Below are 18,735 nucleotides of genomic sequence, written 5' to 3' on the forward strand. Positions count from 1 at the left end.
ACTAGTATTCAGAAATTGGCATTATTTTTACTATAAAGCTATTAAAAAAACGCCTATATACTTAAATGAGAACCAACATATTCACGTAATCAATGTTGGCAACCCTCTTGTTTGAAACTACGCTATGAAAAATAAGAAAAAAATTAATTATATCATCAGCAAATATACTCTGACTGTGTTGTACATTTACTAACTGTTACAAATCATTTATTTTCATCACATCTAACATTAAAATATATCCAAACAATAAAAGTATCATTGGCACATTTGGGTGGCAACACTGGTCGCAACTTCTGCAAAAGTTTCAACATAACCGATATCAAAAATGCTGCGGCTGTAACCCTGAGAACCCTGTTCACATGTCGCTACTTTTAAGCTATGTACAGCATGAAAAAGTAACGAGCAGTAGGTTCGGCAGCCGCTACTCTTCGGATTGCACCGTTGTTCACACATCGCAGTATGAGAGTTGTGCAGTTTTTTGTACTGCACCTCTACAAAAGTAGCGATGTGTGACCGTACCTTCAGACACTTTCTTGTTATGACGATCAGTGTTAAGGCTTGCAGTGCTATAAGCGATACCTCTTTGACAGAATCAGGTTACATCTGTGGAGCCAACCCTTGACAAATGAATAACTAGGAAAAATAGGTGAAAATGAAAACAAAAACTGCCAACCTGCTCTAATTCGGCCTGCCTACACTTAATGCGCGGATTAGACTTTTTAAATGTAAATCTATTCTTAATTTGTCGTCTTGATGTTAGGAAGTGGCAAATAAGATGGCAAGGAGACAAAAATAATGTAGAAAACGGGAAAAACCCACATTAAAGGTTGGATTAAGAGTTGAACTAGGCTTACTTGTGGACCAACCTGAAGTCTGGGGTCATGAGGGAACACAGCTCGGTGTAGATCGAGCTGCACAGGTTGTTGTGTGCCCAATTGAAAGATTTTCCACAAATTTTAGAACCTGCCATGTGGCTGTGATATCAGTGAGGGAGATTATGAAGAATGTGCCGTACAAACTGCGCACATTTTTGTAGAGAAGTACCCCTGGTACTACATGCCAGCATCATTGCACAAGGTACTTGTACATGCATCAGCGGCCATTTCTGCTGCCCTTCTTCCAATTGATCAGATGATAAATGAAGCTCAAGACGCAACAAACAAAAATATAAAATCATACAAAGAACATCACTTCAGAAAAATTTCCAGAACTGCTACAAATCAGAATATTTTTCGAAGGCTTTTGCTAACATCCGACCCCTTATGTCTTCTGCCAGACATTTTCCAAGGAAAATTATGGGATCACTCTCTACTGATGTCGTTAATCTTATGAATGCACCAGAATCTCCTAGAATAGCAACAGAACTTCCATCTTCAGAGGAGGAGGACGATGAGGAAGAAGAAAATGCAGAAGCGGAGAAAACTGATCTATTCAAATAGCAAGGAATGTTTAAGCCACCCAAAAGCAATCTATGTTAATGGATTGCAACATGCAATATGAAAATAATGTATACTAATATATAGATAATAATATGAAATTAATAAAATGTGGTACTAGCCTATAATTTACAGGACTTGTAGTCTAGTATGAAATGGTTTATATTGGTTATAAAACATGCAATACTCTTCACTTCTTTCTAAAAAATCGTTTTGAAGTGATTTTTATAAATAATTTTGCCTCTCTGATTTTTGCCGGTTTTTTCGTCTTTTTGGATCATTGAGCAATGGTTTCCTATTTAATTCTGCTTTTCGGTGTTAGGACTTGGGGACACAGATTCTTCTAACTGTTTTCCAGGCATGTCTTGATTTTCCAAATCCCACAGTATGTTCTGTCTTGTAACATAATTTTCCTGAAGGCTTTGTTTTTACCATTCCTTAGTAATTAATACACTTCCTGCAACAGCCCAGATCAGCTCCACATTTTGAGTTACAGGTTCATTGTTACGTTTCTGTTGCCTCTAGAATTTTCCATGTCATCCAATTAGATTTCTTTTACTTCTCACTCCCTGCTCCAGAGTCTTTTTATTAGCTTTGTGAATTCATGATTTTAAATTTTCATACATTGCAGCAGCAGGCCAGTCTTCGTTACATTGATCTTCTGTTCTAATTGTTGATACTGCCATCCTGCAGGAGGTTCGGCATGTGCTCTGCTGCATGTACATAGATGCTTACCAATGAAATACCTAAGGGAAGAATAGACTATGGGCTATACTTGATGTCAGTAGAAATATCTCTTTTCTTGAACATGAAGAAAGGGCCAATGTTGAATGATCCTGTCATAGATCTCTTCTTACAGAAAAATCGTCGAATCGAACTTCAATACAAGTAGTCTATAATGTCACAGTAACTAAATAAAGTTATAGTAATATCGTACTTAGGGGTTAAATTGTATTGATTAATGTCCACCAATAATACCCATGTAATAATATTCACACCACGCCACCGATATATGTACAATATTTAAATCTAAAGTGTAAAATAATTGAAGTAGTTTTATATTATAGACTAGCCGTACCCGTGCGCTCCGCTGCACCTGTTAGAAATAAATATAAAGTAATTACATAATTAAAATAGGACGTTTGATCCAGGGAACAACTTTTACAACAGTGCAATAATCTGCTTCGCTCATTACCCGATTTTTTTTACATTGCATTTATTTCATATATATTTTATGTATTTTAACACGATTCAATTGAGCATAGTTAAAATTTGAATGATAAAGTAATGGATTGCTAAGCTAACGTACTATTACTGCATACTAAATCAATACACTCTTGTTGTTCGTTAATTCTCTGATATTAAAATGAGTGTACATAAATATTATTTTAAGAAATACAGAAAACGAATGTACAAAATAGCCTATCAAATTTTCTGTGCATAAGAAGCTATTTTAATCTTACCTGTCCTCGATTTACTCAGACGTTACTGTAATAACATTATAGCATTATGTCCATCTAGAGAAACTACACTTTCCAATGGTGAAATAATAATTAATTATAGCTACAAATCGGTTAATTTAGCTTCTGATATTACTTCATACAAACACAGAAACATTCTCTGTAGGCTATGTTTAATAGCTTTCGATTGTTGATGTCCAAGCCCCTGTTTCGATTGTTGTTGTCCAAGACCCCTTATAGACGAAGTCTGTTCTTAATTCATTGCACCGTCTTAGATGGCGTTATTTTAATTTTAAAACTCATTTATCTCATTAAATATCAGTCCTATCAAAATTTTGTAAAGAATAAAACTTATCGGAAATCATTTTTAAAGAAACTTTTGTTATGTAACATTTTTCACAAAAATCAATAAAAAGCGAGAAATTTCGATTTATTTAATTCAGGCCCCCTTATAACCCCGCTTTTAAATAAGGTATTTTGAATGCCATATAGCCTAAAATCTAAGTTACAACGAACTTAATTTATATTCCAATTTTCATATAAATCGGTTCAGCCATTATCGCGCGAAAAGGTAACAAACATACAGACAGACATACAAACAAAAATTTCAAAAATGCGATTTTCGGTTTCAGGGTGGTTAATTATATATGTTAGGACCAATTATTTTTGGAAAATCGAAAATTACCGGAAAAATTTCTGCTACAGATTTATTATTAGTATAGATATACATGAAAGAAATATACTAGGGCATTCAATAAGTAATGGTAACAATACTGTAAATCAGCACTCCTAGCAGTGAGCATCGGAATTTTTAGTGCATAATAGAGGAGCAATTGTTATATAAATGTGAAATATTAAAAGTCTTTAAGGAACCATATTTTGTGAATACAGGGACTGTTTCTGATTTGTATTAAGTAATACCGCCCTAAAATGTTCAATAAGATATGAACAAAGATGTATCATAAAAATATAAGTTGCAAGAGGGAAAAATGCAACTCAGCGCTTTATGGCATTCCAAGAAGCTTGTGGGAGAGAAGTCCAACCACACTGAACTATTGCAAGTTGGGTGGAAGCGAGGCATTCGCGTTCAATCAACAGTTGACATCCGAAGAGCTTTAGATCGATCAGTGAGAGAGAAGCTCCACAAAATGATGCTGCAGATGAAATCCATCGTCTTTCAAAGATTTGGCAACATGGCAGGGGACCAGGGGCGATTTCTCAGGGCATGCTATGCTTGCTGCGCAAGCCCAATATTTTCGTAGAATGTGTATTTCTCAAAATGAGATTACTTACATTAAAATTTATTTTGATTTTTGGATACTGTATAGGCGTAATACCATCCGCAGGTTGCACACCGCAAGTATTGCAGCGCTTGCTCGTTTCTCGGAGCTACAGGAAAGACGTGGAAATAGCGAGAATATGATGCATGCGCAAGTGCCTTTCTCCTTGGTCCGTCCTAGGCGCACATGCTTCTGTTATGTGTTGTTTGAAGCTCTGATCCGAGAGCTACACCAACGACTATTTAACATTACACAGAGCAGTATTGACAGCGGGAATGTGCTGTGCAATGTAATTGTACGAGCGGAGTGCATGTGTTAGCTGCTGCATGTATTATTAATTCTTAAACATTAATTTGAAGTATTGCATTGACTTCGGAATTGTGTGTTATTGAAACCTTATTATTAAATCCATTTTCCCGAAGGACTATTCAAGAGAAGACAGACATTGTAGAGAATATGTGCGCTCGTTCAGTGCAGCTCAATACAACAATGTGCATTGGTTGCAGGGTCGAAAAAAACTAAATAAACTGTTTTGTTGGCCATGTTTGTTATATCATATCAAACTTCTACATCTGATAAGCGAATATGATCCATGACTTATAATGATTTCATAATTATAAAATAAATTATTTATGTGGGTCTGATTATTTTTATTAATTATGAATTATTATATCCTCCCATCTTCCTCTATGAATAAAAGAGCAAGCCTAACTTTCGTGACTAGCATTCGCCCCTGCAGGGGACTGTATTTGAAGTGTGTAATGTCAAAAAAACCTAAATAAATGTAGTGTTGCCATCACTTTTCGAATCCCCTGGCTTGTTTTGTATGTCAAATTACCTTACCAGTTCCGCATGCTGAGGGCTATTGTACAGTCTGTGAAGTCTTTACTTACGGTTTCCTTCATAGCGTCTTTGTTATGAAAACGATTTTGATAGGCAATATTTCTCTCATGGTTGATTGGTTTATATATGATTGACTCTTTTTCAATTGAGGATCTCGAAGTAGTATGTTCGAGAGAATCGTTATACAGCAAGATTATGAATTCATATGTTCCCATTTTCTAGCAGAGTGCTCTCCAATGCGACATGTTATCTGTTACCAAGAGTTTAAATGTAGTACCAGTGAGTCTGGGCAAAGAAATTCGCCTTTATTCATGCGCTATAATTATACTTTCCATCTTGCCTATAAATCCACTAAACTCAGGCGTAATCAAATCTATATAGTTTGGAGCCAATGGTACGGTAACTAGTAAGCCACTGATTACATATTTCTCTTATATGAATTTCATATTCTCGTGATTATGTTTTGAAATCCGCGTTTTTTTCTTTCGAAGGCCTTGATCTCAATTTTTTTATTCTAGTGTATGAGAATATGGTAAGTTCTGTCATTTCAATTTTGTAACAATAAGAAGTTTTCATAATCTTGGTCTAGCAATAATGAAATTAATTGTAATTATAGTGAAAGTAATGTATAAACTATGATCAATTCAATAGTCTATAATTAATTAGATCACTGTAGGTAATCGATTGATAATTGATTGATGCACCCTTCATGCAACTGGCAAACTACCTATTAAAAACGGTAAAATCGATGTTTACACAAAGTAAAACTCATACCGTACTTGATATCAGTATAGAGCAAAAACAAAATAATCTGTAAAAAATTAAGGTGCGCAAATTATGCGAGCAGATATAACTTCCTGCTGATGTAATTTTGAAACATAGACCATGTTTAATAAATTATTTAAATGTTTATATTGTACGATAGTAATTTTAAGTCATAAAAGACAGAAGTAAAAAAATAAATAGTTTGTATACGAGTTTTTAAGATGTTATTGTTTAGTCAACTGCCCAAAGACAGGTTTGAACCTCACAAGTGACACCAATAAAGCATCACTCATGAGGTAACTAAGCCAGGAGATAATGGGGTCAGTTCCTTTTCCCTTCCATTGCATACATCGCTGACTAGATACATATTACACTAATCAGACTTCAGATTCATATAAATAAATTGTTCTTTCTCTGACACATATCGTCACGTGAGATGTGCTGCCTGATAATAGACGTACATATCAGCTAGGACCTAAATCAGAGGGTGTTTTTTAAGATATTAGAAACAAATTGCTTCATATATGAGTAATTACTTTTCCTCCATTAAAGATTATCTTTGTACTTTCATTTCACGATAGGCATGGGCAGTGAAGAGACCTCGATCGTGGAAAGCTGGAGGAACCCCGTTTACTGATCCGAAAACAATGTCAGAAGCAGAAGTCATAATTCGAGATGGTGAGCTTTTATGTGGGGTTCTGGACAAAGCTCATTATGGTGCCACTCCGTACAGTTTGATTCACTGCATGTTCGAGGTAAGCCAAATTATCAGAATGTGTAAGTCCAACTCCAATCTGAGGCTAAAATGGGTAAACTTGTAACGAACCCGAGCTACTAACTTATTGCTGTGGACAGGCATTCAGTTGAAGGACTGAACACTTGTCTGATATTTTATTAATAGGGCTGAATGTTGTTTCTTATTTTGATTTCGGGAACTGGATACAACATTATTTGAAGTCTGTTGCATTACAGATTGAGTGTCCACTGTTTTATACACTGACCGGCAAAAAAAGTGGATCACTTTGTAAAAACCGATTCATCGTCAATAAACCACCAATTTAGAGAGAGTATTATTAAATTCAATATGTTTTATGAGTAAGAAAAGATGCATTCAACATTTTTGGAGATGAATATGATGATAAGATGTCTCGGTATGAGCCACTTTCTACCAGACTGGTGCTTCATGGTTTTACAACACAGACCAGCAATAAAACAATGGTGCAGTAACCCCTATTGATGAATTATCAATGTGTGTCAGGCACATTTTCTGTCATAAGTCAATATTTTTCTTTAGTTACTGTTTCGAATTTGATAAGTTAAGATGCCTCTTATTCGAAAAGATTTTGCTGGATCTTTTGCTTTGGTTGTGGGTAGATGAATCATTTGTTTTGAAGCTAATGCCATCGGTGTGTCTTTCAACGTGCCCTGTGGCGATTCTGTGAACTGGGCACTGAGGCTGGAATCAGGCTGTAGTAGGTTTACGTCCACCAGGGATAACAGTTACTGATTCTCTGTGTCTTGCGACATCTCCACACGACTGTGGTCTAGGCCAGAAATCATCGTCATTGTGATTGAGAATAATGTTAGACAAAGGCTCCGGGAAGCCAATTTGACCTCAAGAAGAGCTATGTTAGAAATTTATTTTTTCAGTCGTTGACTTTACTACTTTATATATTTTGTTAGGTGTTAACCTTTACATAAGTTGTGTGATGTATGAACGTTTTCGTTGAGCATGTCAACATCATCAGATACACTCTGTCATTTTACAATATCAATACTCTCAGTGTTATCTACACAATCTACACATACAATACATGTTTACTATCATATGAAGGTAAAACCTATTAAAAATTATATGAATTAGTTTTATAATGTTCAATTGTGGATACCCAAAATGTCAACATTCAAAATATACTTATACTATCATGGATATATTTTTTTTTTTTTTTGCAAGTCATCACATGTGAACAATATTATGAACGATGTAATGATATGAGACTAAAAGTGAGATTAAAATATAAAAATGAGCTAACTCTATTCAATGCTTTACTATGCAGCTCAAGAAGACCAGCAATTTCTCCACAGCCCCCTCCAACACCAGGCAGCATGATTACTGTTTACTGGAACTAGACTATGAACCAGTGGTCAATGATTCTGTTCATGAATGAATCGCGATTTTGCTTCTGGTCAGCTGATGATAAAGAGAGAATATGGAGGAAGTGTGGGAAGTGATATTCGCCTTGAAACTTCTCCGAGAGAACGGCGCTTGTATGCGGCTCAATCATGGTATGGGGCAATATCAGTTTGAGGCCCAAATAGAGCTTGTTTTCATCGTTGGAGGCACTCTGAATGCTCATGGATGTGTTAATAGACCATGTAATCCCCTTTGTTCTCTTCGCTGGCGAAAATTTCGTTCTTATGCATGACAGTGTCCACTCCCATGCTCCTCACTACGTGACATCAGGATACCAACTCTGGACTGGTCAGCACGCAGTCAAGACTTAGATCCTATTGAACACTTGTGGGATAAGCTGGACCAAAGTGTCCGACGTTGCAGCTTCCACACCCTGAACGAAACGTAGGCAGCATTGTTGGAGAAGTGGGCTTTCAACCATCAGGAAATGTGGTCAGCATCGCATTATGAATGGAGAACGTCATCACCACTAGAGCTTGCAACACACAAGGTGCACGCACAGTGGCATAACCATATGTTATAATGTGAGCCATTGCCTCTAACTTAATGAAATGCATTATTTGAAATTTTGCATAAATTACAACTTTCGAACTTCAAAATAAATAACAAACAAAAACATTTTGATGATGGAATTGAAGTGCACAGGATAAATATTTACTTCAATTTTCAATATGTCTTTTTCAGGATTTAGGAAAAATAAAGCATGAGCTATAAAATTATAGTTCTTAAAAAAATTAAGTGATCCATTTTTTTGGCCGGTCAGTGTAGATAGAATTGTGCTGTGTTATTTTGAATTATGAACCTTGCTTCGATTTTTCATATCATTGGCAGAATGATGTCTTTTTTTTTTTCCTCGAAAGAGGGCCCGCGGGCAAGCACCACAGCCTTGGGCTTATTGTGCAACCTCCTTATGTTGGAATGATTGTTGAAGTCCATTAAGGATCGCTTTTCAAACGTGTGATTCACTGCATGGTTCATCATATCGATTCATCCACAGCATCCAGTCCTGACTGGAGACTGATCCTCCGCCTTCCTGTGATGTTATCCTGCAGTCTCCTCAGATCGATGGCATCTGTTTGCAATTCATGTGCTTGAATCTTCTGCATCCTTAACCAGAGGAATATGTAGCAGTCGATTCCACGACTTACCAAGGCGCCATCTACCCAGGGGTGCTACACTACCCCGGTTGCCCACAGTCCGCTTACAAGTCCCTGTAGCTTCACTGGATATGTGCAGCTCCCGCAGACAGATGCCTCCTGTAGGCAGATCCTGGAACCACATCCGCCATGTCTTCCTTGTCGACCTGTAAACTATTAAGATGATTAGTGAAATGATACTAATGAAGGCAAAATGAGTCCGAGGTTCAACGTCGAAAGTTACCCAGCAGTTCGGCTTCGAGTGGTTGAGGAAAAACCTCAGGAAAAAATCCCAACCAGGTAACTTGTCCCAACCAGAATTTGAACCCAGGCCCGCTCGTTTCATCGCCAAGAAGGCTAACCGTTACTCCACAGGAATATTACTTACGTATTTTTTTCTTGTCTGAGTAAGCGCAGTACCCAGTCTACAACACAGTATTTGTACAGCAGAGGAAATTGTTTTTTGGCATTGGCCTCCACTGTTCATGCATAGAAAAGAGTCTGTAAAGTTGATTCAATATAAAAGGTATAAATTACCTGTGCATTTACCAGCAAGTGGGGTAATAACCACGCGAATGTTGTCTTCCAGCCACTAGTCTGAATTTTACATGTAAATATGGCTGAAAAGTGTTTTAAAGTTTGAGTGCACATAGTTACCAGATTTAGCAAGCAGAATGATAAAATCAGAGCGACAATTAGTGGCAAATTTACAATTCTGTTATCTGTAGGAACCCAAAAAATATCCTGCCCCATTTTCCTTAATATTTGTCCCTTCACTTTCACCCTCATTAAAAGTTGAAATAAAAAAATTCTGCACTATGTTGGCAGGGTTGTGCCAGCACACAGAATATGTCGCCCATTATTTGGAAAGAAATTACAATTGAGGCATCAGAAGCAAAGGTGTATAAGTGCACTTACGTTATTTTCTAGAAATGTGATTAAAAGTTACTAAGCTTTAGTAAATTCTGTGAAGTTTTAATTTTAAATGTTAATGTGCAATGTGGATAAAAGACATCCCTTTACCACCGAAATTTTAAATGCTTTAGTTTACCCTGGAGGCACGTAAATAATTTTTTTTTAAATGTCACTTTGCTTCTATCCACCTCAGTTGTGTTGGTTTGAATGTTTTATTTTCGTGTCGGTTTTCTAATGGAAGATACGATAACAGAAGTAATGAATGTAAAGCAGCAACGTATTTTCGCTTCACTCTCCCTTTTGTATGTTGTGCAATACTAAAAGAAGATTCTATACCTCAAAAATATTGGAGTGCAAGAGGACTAAGGGCTTCATTGCCAAACATCTAGGCATTTGAACAACAATATATTTTCACTTCATATAAGGAAACATTCTGAAAGTAGTCCCAGTTCACAACAAATTTTCCACTGTAGTTCCCTCAAAGTGTATCGCACATGTCTATTATCACTTTAATATTGCAGAACTCGCAGTTACAAATCAAACCAGCGGTTGCACACATCTGTAGCTGCCCTCAATGTTGAGATAGACTGTATGGCACTGTTAATTTTACACACAACTTTTGTGCTCTCATGCTCGTAACAAGGGAAGATGGCAACATTGGTTGTGATCACACAAGTTACATTGCTGCGTGGCCTAACTACTAATAACATTAGCATTTGGCTGTGGCAGATAGTCTTGTTAGAGGAAGCATTTTAAATTCTGTCATTTTTTGTTTCGCCACGGATACTGGAACAGGTTCTCATACCCATTGCGGGGAAAGACATATTCTGTGTCAAACCCTATGAATTCTTTTGCCTTGCCTTCTGCTGAGCAAACTGATCAACGAATTTGGACAAGCTCATTTTCTCCAAAATGTTGTCTTCTATGGAGATGATAGCTAGTGAGTTGAGGTAGTTCTGAGTTATGTTTGTGCGCAAATCATTTTTTTATCTTCTCAGTCATGAGGAGGTGTGCTCTGCTGAGCACTGGGATGCTGCAGTGCACGTGGCGCAGTGGAGAGCTGAAAGATGTAAACATGCCGCAGTCTGATCTCTCCCACATGGGAAGGTAAAGAGCATGTGACCTGGTGTGAGTGTTCAACTATCCACTGTCCCAAGTGTACAAAAGAATAGCTGAAGAGAAATCTGCTGTAGTCAGTGTTGCCACTATCATTTATAAACACAATTATCTGCAAATTACAGTTATCTTAAAATTATCTGAAAATTCCCACATCTACATTTTATTTTTGTAGATAATTGAATAACTACACGCTGTTCATATAGTGCTACAAATGAATAATAGGTGTTATTTGCACTGAAAATTGTCGAAAAACACGTTTCCATAGTCGACTATTGGAAAGTCTTCTTGTAGTCTAGATATCACGTTAATTCAACATATATTAAGAAATGAATAATAGTGGCCTTCCAACTTAAGACGTAGATTTGTTATTTAAAAATTTGCTGCCCCTGAAAATTTTTCACCATAGCAGCTGCTCTCTATCTATACACAAATTTATAATATCATCGCAGGTTAGTGACTTTTATGGGCAAGACATTTTATGTTGAAAAGAAGTAAGTACGTGTGTGTTTGCAACAAATTTCAAGATGATCAAATGAAACTGAATGATGGTCCAGAGCAACAGAGGGGCAGGCCAGGACAAGTGTGCTATTGTCGAAGGTTTGCTAAGGGACGTTTGAAGAATTGAAGTCCGTGAAATTGAAGCGACGATGAACATTCCAAAGAGCATTCTTCATGAAATAATCTCAGGCTTAAATTTATGTGAAGTATCCGTGTGCTGGGTACTGAAATTGCTGACTGAGGAACACAAAAGCAAAAGAAAGGTTGCATCACTACAAAATCTCTACCATTATTACTGAGAGGAAGAAAACCCTTTTTTGGAAAGCAGCGTTATGGGAGATGAAACATGGGTTTAGAGTTCGCTTCAGTGATGTAAGAAATTCGAAGTTCAGTCATCTGAAAAAAAAAAAAAAGTTGTTGTTTTCTAATGCCAGGCATTTGACAATAAAGTCATTTGACCTCTTGCACTCCAATATTTTTCTAAGATATTATCATGACCAGCCACTGAAGCACAGATTTTGAGATGTTCCGAATCCATTTCTTGGTTTGAGTTGCACAATGAGCAGTTAGGGGACTGATATATTCCAATTCTATGCAGGTGTTTGGCCAAACAGTCATGGCCTGCTAACAATCTAAATGCAGCTACAGACGATTTGCGTGGTAAATCGGGAATTAACTGTGCATTTTGATGAAGAGAGTTCCATTTTTTCCCTTGGGATTGAGTTATCAAATTTTGTTTGTTGAAGTCTAAGTATGTAGATTTAATAAATCTCTTCACAGAGTAATACGTAGATTTAGTAACAGGTCTGTAAGTAGCAGTGCTGCCCTTCTTTGCTAAAGCTTCCGCATTCTCGTTTCCCAGGATTCCACAATGGGATGGTATCCATTAGAATACAATTCTTTTATTGAGTGATATTAATTGAGAGAGCATTTTAGTTATTTCTGCTGTTTGAGATGAAGGTGTGTGTTTAGAGACAATTGATAGAATAGCTGCTTTGGAGCTGCATTCCTAAATTTATTGATGTGGCATAGAAGATTCCTGAGACTTTCACTTATTGCAATGATTTCTCCATCAAAACTTGTTGTTCCATATCCAAGAGATCTATAAAGTGAGAAGAGACAGCACGTAACACCTGCACCGGCACCTTGTTCTCTGGAGATCAAGGATCCGTCGGTTTATAAATGAAGCCAGTTTTGTGGAGGGTATCTAATATTAATTATCTCTAGAGACAATTGTTTCATTATTTCAGTGTTTACTTCTGTGATAATAACTGCGATTACTCTAGGATTTTCAAGGCCTTCAATGGTGACACACTGTGACACTCTCAACATATTGATTGAATAAGCCAGGGTTACATGCTCGTGAGAGATTTCTGCATGGTGGTGCACTACCTCACATCAAACCAGGCAAAAGCTTGGAAAAGTGCAAGTGGGAATTTCTGCTGCATCCACCTCGTAGTCCTGATCTGACACCATTGGATTTTCACCTCTTTGGTCCATTCAAGAACTTCTTATCCAGAAAATTATTTAAGGATTAAAACACATTGAAAACTGGAGTTTTGCATTATTTAATTTTCCTTGGACAGGAAAACCCTATGAAGGAATGTTTAAACTTGTTTGAATCTTAATGGTGACTGTGTGGAATGTTAGTTTTATTTCCCCTCTCCCTGCCCCAGATTTTGTGAAATATGTTGATATAAGTCGGATCTGTGCCTTACATATCGAACCACCCTCGTATGATTACAACAAAAGCATGCAATTCAAATTGTTGTATAATTAATTTTTAAATTGTGCGATAATATGAAAATAGTCGACTGAATTCGTTTTACAAATCAGAAGAAAGGGCGAAAACTATCAATGAATTATCTAGTAACGGTATTGAATACATCCATCTAGTTAATGGTGCCATGCTAATAAAAACTGTGCTGTGAGGAGATTTGAAGATACACAGCAAGCTTAGGTGTATAATGCTACTTTACAACTTTCTGAATGGTGAAAAGTGTCTGTTCTTGCTTTATATTTGACTGATCATTTTTGTTAATAGAAACTTGTTTATATTTCATTGTGTTTTCCAGCTGTATGGTGGAACATATTCTGGTGCATTGTTGAATTCGTTTGCAAAGCTTTTCAATGCTTTTCTAAAAATTGAAGGTTTCTCACTTGGTGTTGAAGACATTCTTGTTGTGGATGCTGCAGAAAAGTGGAGGTCCAATATCATTAGAGATGCTAGAAATGTAAGTTTTACTTTACTTTGTGACAGTATTCCTTCAACTAAAAGTGGAAAATGATGCAGAAACAAGGATCAGATTTCATCAGTAGAGCTATAAATTAACTTTTTTTCATATAATGTAAATATGAAAAGTTTTGCAAATATAACAGTTAAAATAGTAAATATAAAATTTGACATAGCTTTTTAAAGATGTTTTCTTGCATCCTCTTGTTTCATCTTTCTTATATTTTAGGATTTTTAGAATTTGTACAGAGTCATCTCCATAAATGAATGTTAAAATCCTTCACTCTTGCATTTGATGCTATAGTATAAAAGATTTTTTTTTCAAAGATTTTATAATCTTTTTATATATAAATAATTTTTATTTAATGAACTTATGTCTCACAATTTTCAGATAGGTGACACTGCTGTGAAAACTGCACTTAACCTTCCAGAAACAACATCACGAGAAGAGATGAATCAGAAAATGGATAAAGTGTATCAGGACAAAGCCATAGGAAGAGCAATTATTGATGGCTCATATAAGAATTTGCTTGATGACTACACAAATAAAATAAACAGGTATGTTTCAGTGAGATATTTCTGAAACACTGTAGCTTTCGTTTATTAATAGTGTGACTTTTAATTCAAACAATAATGTAACTTTTATTCACAACAATAATGATTTTCTATAACTGAATTTAAACACTCCCGTCAACAATGGGTATTTCACTCCACACAGCACACACAGTATTCGTTATTGCACTCCACAGACGACAGTGACAATTCACTTGGATTATTGAGAACAACAATGTACTGCTAATCTCAACTAATGTTCACAAAGCACTATTTACAACGCAAAACTGTCAGTTCTCAGTTCACAGTTCATTGCCTTAGCTAGTTCTTCTAGCTCATTCACTCAAGTTCACAGTATATCGAACCCAAGACTTCCAGAGACAGTCCACTGCACTCGAACTCAAGACTTCTGGATACGCCGCACTCCCTGGTCACTGTCACAGTTGCGGTCCTTCTCAAGTTGAACCCAGGTCTCAAAGGCTGGCTTCCTTGACGTTCACTGCTGCCTCACAAGTTGACTCGCTGTTCTAAACTGAACTGGCTCTCTTCGAAGGCTGCTCGATTTTTATTAGTTAAATCACACTTCGCGAACCTTTGACCCTGGAAGTTTCTGTTTCTGGGCGATTCTCGGTCTCCCCATCACTCAGACTCCAGACTTCCTTTACGTCCGTCGCAGTCGGTTTTCTCCCCCTCTCCCTTCACCACGTGCCGCGCCACCTCCTCGCGCACCCTCCCTTCTGCAGGATGCGCACGAAGTTCCCCGAAGCGACCAGGAACGACTAGAATATTCGGGCTGCCGTCACAATAGATTTGAAGGCTTGTGTGTACACATTACCACCATCACTATTGCTGTCATTATAGTTGCCACTGACATAAACACCAGTGACTGTGTGCATAACAAATTAACAAATATGATTAGGTGAAAAAAAATTCGTAACAGTATCTGAAGAACAAATAAGCAAACACGAGGTAAATGGAAAAGGGATGGAACAAGTTATTCTCAGGTACAGCTGGAGGCAGATGTGTTGAGTAATAGGACTCGAAGAACAAGTCTGAGTGAGAGGTGCTGGAGTATCTGGATATCTTAGAGGAACAAGTACAGTGAAAATCTGATGGGAGAGTATGGCTTGAAACATGAAGGCCATTGTAACATCGTTGTGCTTTTGTCCCATCAAATTGGCTGTAATAAATATGCTGAAAATACTGTAAATAGTAAATGTTTTTAATGAGTGAAGGCCAAATTCGCATATAATTAAATTTTAATAATCTGTAATACAGCCATTTTCATTGTATTTTTTTGTCACAGAGGAGTGTCTGATGGCTTGCATCTCAGCCTGAGTGTTATTGTGCTTACCTCCTTTGATAGGGATGATTGTTTAAGGCCCGGTTTTGTAAATATGGTTAATATAAAGATTATGTTAAACCTAACCGTGAGTTTAACTCTACGTGCTGTATTACAGAGTCTCGGTTAAGTTAAACCATAGTGGAATACAATTGGTATTACTGCTAGAAAAGAAAAGAAGATGATCGCAATTGCTTAATTATATTATTGATTTAAAATAGCTGATGCTCGTGGAGAATCTTCATTAAGAAATATCTTCGTTCTTCGATATCAGAGAGAGTATCATAATAAAACCTAAAGAAGACCAATACCGCATACTTCAGTATGCTTGTGAAGCAAGTGAATAGTAAATTGAAATCAATATTTTGGTGTTTAGTATAGCTCTCAGTTGCAATACAGCAAAATTAGCAGAACAAGGTTTTTAGCAATAAAATCAGAATGCTCGTTCCAAGTCAATAGATTATCCATAATTATGCCAAGAAATTTAGTACTGTGTTGGCTTTGGAGCAATATATCCCCCAACTGACATGGAAAATTTATATTCATAGGTCTATTAACAAATTTTAAACATACAGTCTTATTAATATTAACAATTAATTTGTTATAATCACACCACGTTTTGAACTGAGATATAGCCAACTTTACTTATCAAATCAATACAAGACTCCGAATAAACAGTAATAGAAGTATCGTCTGCGTATAATAAAACTTTACCTTCCTTTATATAATTAGTCAAATCATTTACATAAAGTAAAAATATAAGAGGTCCAAGTACAGAACCCTGAGGGACTCCCATATTTATATAAAACTCATTAGAAAGAATACCATTAATATTTACACATATTTTTCAATCAGACAAGTATGATTTTAAAAATGCTAAAAATGTACCTCTAAAACCTAAGGCTTTTAATTTTATACATATATAATTAAAATCCAAATTATCAAATGCTTTAGCTACATGTTTACCTTCATCAAGGTTTTCATAAATATAGTTATTAAATTCGTAAAGAGCAGTTTCTGTTGATTCACCAGGGAGAAAACCATGTAGATCAGGAGTAATTAAATTAAATTTTAATAAAAATTGTAACATTCTATTATATATTAACTGTTCAAATATTTTAGAAATCGTGCTTAACAATGATATAGGTCTATAGTTTCTTACATCAGTAGAATCACCTTTCTTATGAATTGGTTTAACAAGAGCAGTTTTTAATAATGATGGAAAAACTCCATTATTAATGCAATGGTTAAATACGAAGGCTAAAAGAGATGAAATAATGTCACTGATCACTCTTAATAGTTTCAAGGAAATATCGTCAATACCAGTGCTATTAGTATTTTTTAACGATTGAATTGTTTTAACAATCGCATTAGCATCAGTATCATAGAAAACAAAACTATTATTAATTCCTAAAGATTTGGTGCATAACGTAGATTTGCTTGGACCAAAATATTCATTCAGTGCATCCTCCACATTGGTTGAAAAATACAATCAAAATGCATTGGCAACATCAGTCTTATTTGATACCCTGTCATTATTATGTACAATAGTAATACATTCTACAGGCTTCTTTCTGTTTAATTTACTATTTACCAGATTCCAAATTTGTTTTGGTTTGTTAGAAGAATTACAAATAAGTTGATCAAAGTATTTATTTTTTTCACTAAAGATTAATTTCTTGTAAGCCTTCTTTTTGTTTCTATATAATTGAAGTAAATCAAGATCTTGATGGAAATTTTTTGTTAACAAAAATATATTCCTAAGTTCATCATTCAATTTTAAAACCTCAGGAGTAATCCAATGGTTATACTTTTTGGTATTTGTTTTTTGTATAAGTTTCAGTCAACATAGGTAAATTTATATCAATAGCACCAGTAATCATATTCATTAATTTAGTAAACAAGTTGTCTGCATTAATATTCAATTCATACATCGTATCAAAATCTAAAGCATCAACAGTAGACCTTAGACCAGTTAAACCATCATTTGTTATTTTCCTAAAACTTTTCACTTCCGATTCGACAGGAATCATTTGACTAGCTAGATTGATATTATAAATTAAAGCCAGATGGTCACCGAGATTAGGTTGAACAACTTGTGTAGTGCAAGAGCTATCAAAAGCATTAGTAATTATATAATCAATCTTAGACGATGACATATGACCGTTCTTATTTACAAAAATTCGAGTAGGTTCTGAAGATGTACATCTTAATTCAAAACATTGCAATAAATCATCTAATAATTGTTTGTATATCTTATTGTCTAAGGAACTATAAATTAGGCACCTAAAGGAGATAAATGCTGTCCCTGGCAGGGATAAATTATTGTCATTTCAGCAACAGACACCAAATTCTCCAGAAAGGACAGTCCCTGGCATCCTCCCTATCAATTTGCACCATGGTCTTCTGTGCCATCAGGAAACAGAGATGGATATGTACCATATAGACATCTGTAACATTCATAGACTCAAAATATTGAAAAGCACAACTTTATTGCAAAGTCAAGAGAATTAGATGCACACATTATTACAAATAATAGTGATTAGAAAAAGTTAAAACTTCATTAATTGCCTAATACACTTTTGGAATAATCATGGAAATAAATTGTTTTGATATTCTAGAGATGGTTCATAAATAAGGTTCGCATTCATAGATTTTTGAATGTACTGTATTATGAATGCCTTTGTATTCATAGGAAAAGCTAACAGGTGACAAATCATCTCGAACATTACGCATAATGATTGCAGTATCATCAGATGAATGATTCCCATTACTTCACACATTATATTCTGTGTTACATTACTCATGACTGTACGCAGTCAGACTTACATATTGAATACAAATTATAAAATTCTACTCAAATGAGATTTTTACTACCATTATAAGACTTCAGTAGATTGGTTCAACTACATAGTGACTATTGTCATATCTGTGAATGGTCCATCACCTTTCAGTAATTCCA

At 35.7% G+C, this 18,735-nt stretch overlaps 1 pseudogene; it reads left to right on the top strand.

The window, feature by feature from the left end:
* LOC138715740 (DNA-directed RNA polymerase I subunit RPA1-like) overlaps window positions 1–18,735 on the top strand; it is a 188,282-nt pseudogene that overhangs the window by 59,596 nt on the left and 109,951 nt on the right.

This window comes from Periplaneta americana, chromosome 15 (genome assembly GCF_040183065.1).
Source record: "Periplaneta americana isolate PAMFEO1 chromosome 15, P.americana_PAMFEO1_priV1, whole genome shotgun sequence".
Taxonomy (NCBI): domain Eukaryota; kingdom Metazoa; phylum Arthropoda; class Insecta; order Blattodea; family Blattidae; genus Periplaneta; species Periplaneta americana.